The sequence below is a fragment of the Balaenoptera borealis genome (genome assembly GCF_965194805.1).
Source record: "Balaenoptera borealis genome assembly, chromosome: 4".
Classification (NCBI taxonomy): domain Eukaryota; kingdom Metazoa; phylum Chordata; class Mammalia; order Artiodactyla; family Balaenopteridae; genus Balaenoptera; species Balaenoptera borealis.
In genome coordinates, this window is record NC_138861.1 from 130310708 (window position 1) to 130317932 (window position 7225).

Here is a 7225-nt window from a genome sequence, read left to right on the forward strand (position 1 = left end):
TTAGCTCCCGGACTAGGGAACGAACCTGCACCCCCCTGCATTGGAAGGCGAAGTCTTAACCACTGGACCGCCAGGGAAGTCCCTCACAGCAATTTTAGCAAATTTTGAAGGATCAGCCCTAGAACTGAGACTTGGAGAGGCCAAGAGGTAAGTGATTGCTGTCTCTTCTCAGTTTGCCAGGTGTTTTAGCCGGCACTGCTGTTTCTGATCTCTGTCACCACTGTTGGCAACAAATATCTCTCCAATTACAGGATCCAGTTACTTCTGAATCAATCTCTATTTGAAGCTTTTGATAATATCAGTGAATTTTAGTGAATGCTGTAATTTAATATGAAATTACAACATTTACTGAGTGTTATCAACATAGGAACAATATTTAGATTTAAATCATGATAGATATACTAGTATTTACTATTTACCTTTAAATGTATTTTAAACAAGATAACTAAGAAGGATCAAGTACATTTATGTTCGTGTGTGTGTGTGTGTGTGTGTGTGTTTGGTATGACTGATAATTTAATCAGAAACACATTTTATTACTGGAATAAAATGCATAATGTTACACTTGGCAAGGCCTATGGGCTTAGAGTACATATGACCTGAACAAAAGAGAGTAATCAAAGCCATCTCCTAGGTTCACATGCATTGCTAGGGTTTACTTTTCACGGCGATGTGCTATAAATTGTAACCATCTATACTCCAAGAGGCACCTATATTGGAGAAATTAATCCTAAATAAATCAAGCCCTTTTACATTAGATTTTTCCCTTTTAAACATAATATCTCCAAGTAACTACCACAATGTTTATCATTTTGTCAACTGTCTAGATATGGTATTATCTATCTTTGCATATAAACACTTGTTCATAGTTTCTATAACTTTAAAACTAATCATGGTAATTTCAAAAAGAAGGTGTCACACCTCACAGATCTTTCTAATTATGGGCTCAGTTTTTACTAATTATTTTAGAAAATGATAAATTTCAGTCTTTTATTTTATTTAGATCTGTGTATATAAGGACGTTGCCTCAGCGAACAAGATGTAGTTATGATAATCTTTTGTTGTTGGTAAAACACTCATTTGAATATAGCCCATATTTTTTGGCTATGTCTTTAGATTGTGGAATATATGCTCTTTGATCACACAGCTGGAAGAAGAGGGCGTTTACCTTGATTTCATATTAGGGAGAAGAAACACTAACAGACAAAAAACTTACGTAGTCACCATTTACTTCAGTCGGTCTCCACTACTTGTGCTATTGTCTGAAATCATTCCAACTAGAAAACAGACACGAGTGCATGACTTGATTTTTTTGTTATTCGGTTATTATATATAAAATCTCCACGCTGCAGAGGCAGTGTCTAAGAGTTCCACTCAAATGAGCTGATTTTCAATCATGTGTAATCATGTTTTTTGTTGTGTTCCTTCCAAACTTTATATAACCCCGTTACTTCTAAAAATGTTTTTTCTTTTCTCATAACTATATAAAAGGCAGCAAATTCTTTCAAAAGAATAATTTAAAGAGATATTTGATAAGTTAACCATATGCATTCTGCCACATTTTTCTTTTTCAAAGAAAAGATTCATTTTAGAGTTTTTACAAGTGAAACTAAAAATAAATACTTCAGAGAAATATATGAAACATTAAATATATGTCATGTCCAAATTTGCTACAGGAAAAAATTAACAAATGAAAACCAAAAACTATTCACCAACTTACTAAAATAAATCAGTTTCCAAAGGATCCGGAACTTATTGAAGGAGTAATAACATGTAATTTTGGAAGTTTCTATACTTATAAACTTGAGGTCTGCAGACTTTAAAGTTAAGTTTAAATCAAATCTAGCTTGGTGAGTTCTTTAAAAAATTGACATTGTAACAGGACCCAATATCCAGCTGTTCTGTGGTCAAATCTGTTACTTCATCCCAAAGGGAAAAGTCTGCAGAAACATATTGCTAGTTTGCTTTTATTCCATACTGATCAAATGCTTCACTCTTACTTTTTAAAATGCAAAGCAAGCAATGCGTTTTTTATTTGGGGTGAATTAAAATTATATATTTCACATGTTCCAAATATTTCAAAAGACTAAAATGTGTGGATTTGTTGGTTTGCAGTTTTTGGTAAAATACCAAAATGAAGGGGAAAGGTGCAGATATAGCATCTTTGGGTTTAAGAAGCGTGTTTAGGAAATAAGCAGCCACGAAACCACCTGCTTCCTATACTGGCTTGGGCATTGGTGGGATATAGAACAGCAAATCTCAGGTGTCATCTCAGAAGTGGCAATAGATATATAAGTCTGTAGGCACATCCAAACAAACACAGATTCACACTAAAAGGGTGCTGGTTTTCCCAGCAATATAACTGAATTTATGGTCAATATACCACTGTGTGATTCAATAAAATATTAGCAATTCTGCTTTTCCATGTCATACTATACGATTCTCTTTTTTTTTTCTTTAGCCACAATAACAACAGCAGTATTTACTTTTCTTCCTAGGTAGAAATTAACATGTGGAAACATAACTGCGTGTATCCTAGGTGTCAATTTGCATTGTAATACAGTGGGAAAATAAAGCAGAATTTAGCCTAAATTCAGGATTTAAATTGCAAAGTAGTTTTAAATGGGGTATTTAAATACTGGAGGACTTTAATTTTAAAATCAGTCTTCAAAGCACAGACTTGGTGTGAATGACTATTCAACTGTAACTTTTAAAGCTATTGCTTCTGCTAAATGATTGTGAACCAATGGGGAAGAATAAGTTACATTCTTCAGAATAATCATTCCAAAATAAATATTTAGAGGTATTCGATATCATTGCAAGGTCAAATGAATAATCTGAATGATTCTTGCAGGTTACGCTTGCCTTTGACCCAGTACAGAAGATCACAGGAAATGCCTTCTTTCTGGTGACTGTCTGATGGCAACTGACCCTGGCAAGTTTCATTCATTACAAGGCTGCTACTATGGATGTGCTGGTGCCCAAAGCAACACCTGACAAGAAGACAACGAACAAGTAAGTGTCAGAGAACCCTGCTTGGTTACTCGAATCAACCACATAATCATTGGGAAGACTAAGGAAGAGGGATTAAAATAATTTCAATCAATGCAAATTATGTGGAATCACACTGCTCCCATACTATCTGTTAATTCAGGCATAACCGTTCCATTTCCAATACCTACTCATCCATCATAGCAACATGCAAAGTAAGTTCTGTCCTAACAATGACAACAAAAACACAATCGGTTTTAAAATAAAAATTCTGACCTCTAGATAGACTGAATAGAAAAATGAACATAGGAAGATAACAGACAGTTTACGCTTTATTTCTACCTTTCCCCCCTTTATTTCAAATAACTTGTTGGAGCTTTACAACACATTTCCCCCACTATCACACAGAGAGCCTGGTCAGTAAATCCAAGTGAGGAAACTAAAATCTGAATCACCAGGCTCATGAAGCCAACTGAAAAAGTTGCTGCATTAAGTTATCTGAAGACTGACCCACTGTGGCTACTTCGAAAGTAGCATTCCCTCAGCATGCTATTATTCTTTACTCTTTAACATTCATACTTCACCACACGGATGTTCAATAAACCCAGGACAAATAAACTGAGGGCGGGGGCTTCCCTCATTCTTAGAAGGGTATTTTTCAATTATATATTTTGTTACATTTTAAAGAGATAAAAGCTGTATCTGCAAGTGATTAAAAGATGTTTTATATTCATGGTTTCATTTCTGCTGAAATAAATGCGTAATTTAAACCACACATAATTCATAGCAATTTAGGCCCATTACAGAGTTCTAGCTTCTTTTTTTATGATAGCTACTAATTAAAACAGAGTGTTATCGTCACGCTGAGCCTGTGACTTCGACATACAGGTTAATGAATAAAACAGTCTGACATAAAAATGAAAACAATAATACAGACAAAACTGCAAGCTGTTATGTTCCCAGTGTGTGGTAAAGGTTAAGTAGATTCACTGAAGTTAAGAACTGTGCAGAGAAAAAAACTTGTAATTTCTTTTTTTTTTTTTTAAGGAATTAGTGAAGGATTTTTGAGAGAAATCTGAAATAGTATTAATTTCTCTAACTTCTGGGCCCCTCATTCCCAGCTCCCCCTCCAAGAATTTAAACTCATCAGAGTCACTTTTAAAGGATAAATGATGGGATAGTTTAATATAATCCTGAATATAGGTTTAGATTGAAAATGGGAATTGGGACCATAATTAATTATGTTGCCAAGTTTTTTGAACTTTAAGGAGACAGATTGAGGCAAATGAGGACATTTATAAGACTGCAACCTTATAAAAGTTCATGGGTTAAAACTTTGGTAAAACGACAGTATCTTTTTGACATTGATTAATTCCATGTGCAGAATGAGTGTGAGGAATTAATACCCTTTCGGTGTTTTCACTTTCTGAAACCACTGTAATAAGAGACTGACATAAAATTAAAACCAAATATAAACATAGTCTTCCGCCAGGGTTACGGCCTTATTATCACTCTTAATAAACAATAATGAGTAATAATAAATACTGATCGCCCTCAGTACCCTCTGCTCTGCACGCATATTTGCTCTCGCATCCATCCATCACGTCTTTCAGGATAATAAAACAATTCAATCCCATCAAATCCTCAAAACCGCTCCCTCGGGAGGGATGTTTTATCTCTACTTCTGCGAGCCCAGGGAGGATTTTACTTGTTTGAAGGGGGCGGAGAATGGAGCGGGGTCCTATTTATTTCCATTGACGACTCCCCTGGTTCTCACAGGCGCTCAGGGATCGGGTGGGAGGAAGAGAGGAGGGGGTGCGGAGATTCCCTCCTTCAGAAAAGAAAAAGGGTTCAGGAAGCGAGGCAGGAGGAGGAGGGGTGGAGGGGGGAGGAGAGGGTAGCGTGTTCGGAGAGATCGGCAACGAAATGAAGATATACACATACGTATTTTGCGTGATGTAGCGGGATCGAGGGATGAGGAATAAACATTTACAACCCAACTAAGTTGCTAAAAAGAACTTTGTTAAAAACACACAAACAAACCAACCCAGAAACATTTTCTCAGGTTCATTTCCCGCTCAAGGTCTTGGTGGTTTCAGGGAACTACTTTTACCGAGCAGGAGATGGACAGCGCCCCGAAGGGGACCGGGAGAGAACCGCGACCTGACCCGAAGGACAGCTCAGCGGCAGCGCCGAGGTGCCCGCGGTGAGCTCCAGGGGCCTTGGCGACCCGCGCGGAGCGCGGGCTGGGGGCTGCGGGGAATTCTCCCGCCTCGACCTCTGGGGGCGGGAGTGTGCAGCGAGGAAGGGGTACGAAGGGCGCACGAGGAAACGAAACTGCACCCCAAATTCAGCAGTTTGCGAAGCGCCCCTAAGAGAACAGCTGGGACCTAGAGCCAATCGTTCGGATTCCTGAGGGTCGGAGCTGCCCCGCCTGCAGTCCTGAAGGTAGCGCCAGACTCCCGCATAGACGGTGCTACGGCCGGATGCCCTGTCGCTCCAGCTGGGGCGGGAAGGAGCGTCTCCTCGGCGGCCGCTCTGCTTTCCCGGTAAAAGTAGGATCGGGTCCCAGGCCACCCCGCTGAGCTCCAGGAAGTTTCTCTAATGATGCTCGCCTACCACGCAGAGGACAAACGAGGAGCCAGAGCGGTGGGGGGTCCGCCGGGCGAGGCCGGCAGAGATCCCAGCGCCCCCGGGGGCTGCGCGGCTCCGGACCGCCCGCCAGGAACCTGCGCCCGGCCCGCCGGCGGGCGAGCCCCGCGCGCTGTCCTGACTTCTCGCTTCTCGCCTCACACGCAGACGCGCCCTGCAAGACCCCAGCCCCGCAGGCTTTCTCCAGCGGCCGGCGGAGGGCATGAACCAGGGGGGGGAGGCAGCAGCCCTCCCGGCGGGCGGGCAAAGAAAGTGTCCAGGCCGAGTCGGGGATAAGGGCTCGGGGGCGGCTCCCCGGACTCCGCCGCCCCCTGGGCACCGGACCCCGTGCCCCCGGCCTATGCACTCTCTGCGTCTCCTCCCAGCACCGCTGGGGCCGCCCAGCCACGAAGCCAGCCTGGAGAACTGAGGGAGACCTGCTCCACGCCCCTCACCCCCTCGGCTCCTCGGGAGCCGGCGCCCTCGCCCAGCTGTGACCGAGAACCTAGCGGGGCCCCACCAAGTGAGGAGACGCGCGCCTCCACCCCCATCCCAGACGAGCCCTCGGGTGCGAACGCTTCTTGCGCCAGGTCTCGGGTGGCGGGCTAACGCGTCGGACGTCGGGGGTTTGCTTTTCTCTCGCAACTTACCTTAAAAAACTGTTTTCCTGGGGGGAAGAGGAAATATCCCTTCCCGAGGTGTGATGGGGCCACGTCCCCGGCTCCGGCCAAGATGCTAAGCACCAGTACTCAGGAACCAAAGGGACTTGGGGGAGGTGGGTGGAGGAGGAGGCGGATAAAGGAGAAAAATGAAATGGGCCGAAGTGTCTCAACTTTGCGGCCGGCGCTGCAAACTTCAAAGGCGGGCGAGGGCTGGCGGCGCGCGGCCGCCGAAGTTGCTGCGAAGTGGCGCGGGGAGAAGCGCGGAACTGGGGGGATCCCGGGGCAGAGCGAGGGAGCGGCGGAAGGTTCTTTTAAAAGGCAGGGAGCGTGTGGGGCCGGGCGGCGGGAGGATGCTGCCGCTGAGCGGGGAGCCGGCGCGGGCTCCGCGGGCGGCCGCTCTGGGCACCGGCTCCAGGCTGGAGCGCCGCGCGGGGAGAGCTGGGCGCACGGGGCGGCGGCGTGTGAGCGGCTCGGTTCGCTCCGCTCTCTCGCGGCTCGGAGCTGGGAGTGTGTGATCTCTCCCGAGTGTCACTGCTGAAGCCCGGAGCCGCTCCCCCTCCCGCCCCACCGCTGCCCGCCCGCCCCCTCCCTCTGCCCGCTGCCTCCCGCTCCGTTCCTCCCTCCCTCCCGCTGCGCGCCACCGCGCGCGCGCGCGTACACACACGCGCACACACACACACACCCTCCCCCCCTCCCAAACGGACCCTCGCGGGCGGCATCGCGGGGGTCGTAGTCCCCTCCTCACCTCCCAACCAGCCGCGGGGAAGCAGAGGGAGGCCCACCGAGACCCCCTCAAAGCTACGAAACCCAGAGAGACGCATAACGGGACCATCGCCCTGTCTGGGAGACCTGGGTGCACAATAAGGGGGAACTCGGGTTGATTTGAGGGCGGGGTGGGGAGACTAAATGGAGAAGGTTGGAGGCGGAAGCAGAGTGTGCAA

General features: G+C 45.7%; 1 protein-coding gene across 1 annotated transcript in view; it reads right to left on the bottom strand.

The window, feature by feature from the left end:
- NDNF (neuron derived neurotrophic factor) overlaps nucleotides 1-6816 on the bottom strand; it is a 46984-nt gene extending 40168 nt beyond the window's left edge. The window contains exon 1 of the mRNA XM_082389658.1: nucleotides 6273-6816. The gene's annotated coding sequence lies outside the window, so the exon portion shown is untranslated. The remainder of the gene's footprint in view (nucleotides 1-6272) is intronic.
- Between the last annotated feature and the right edge of the window lie 409 nt (nucleotides 6817-7225).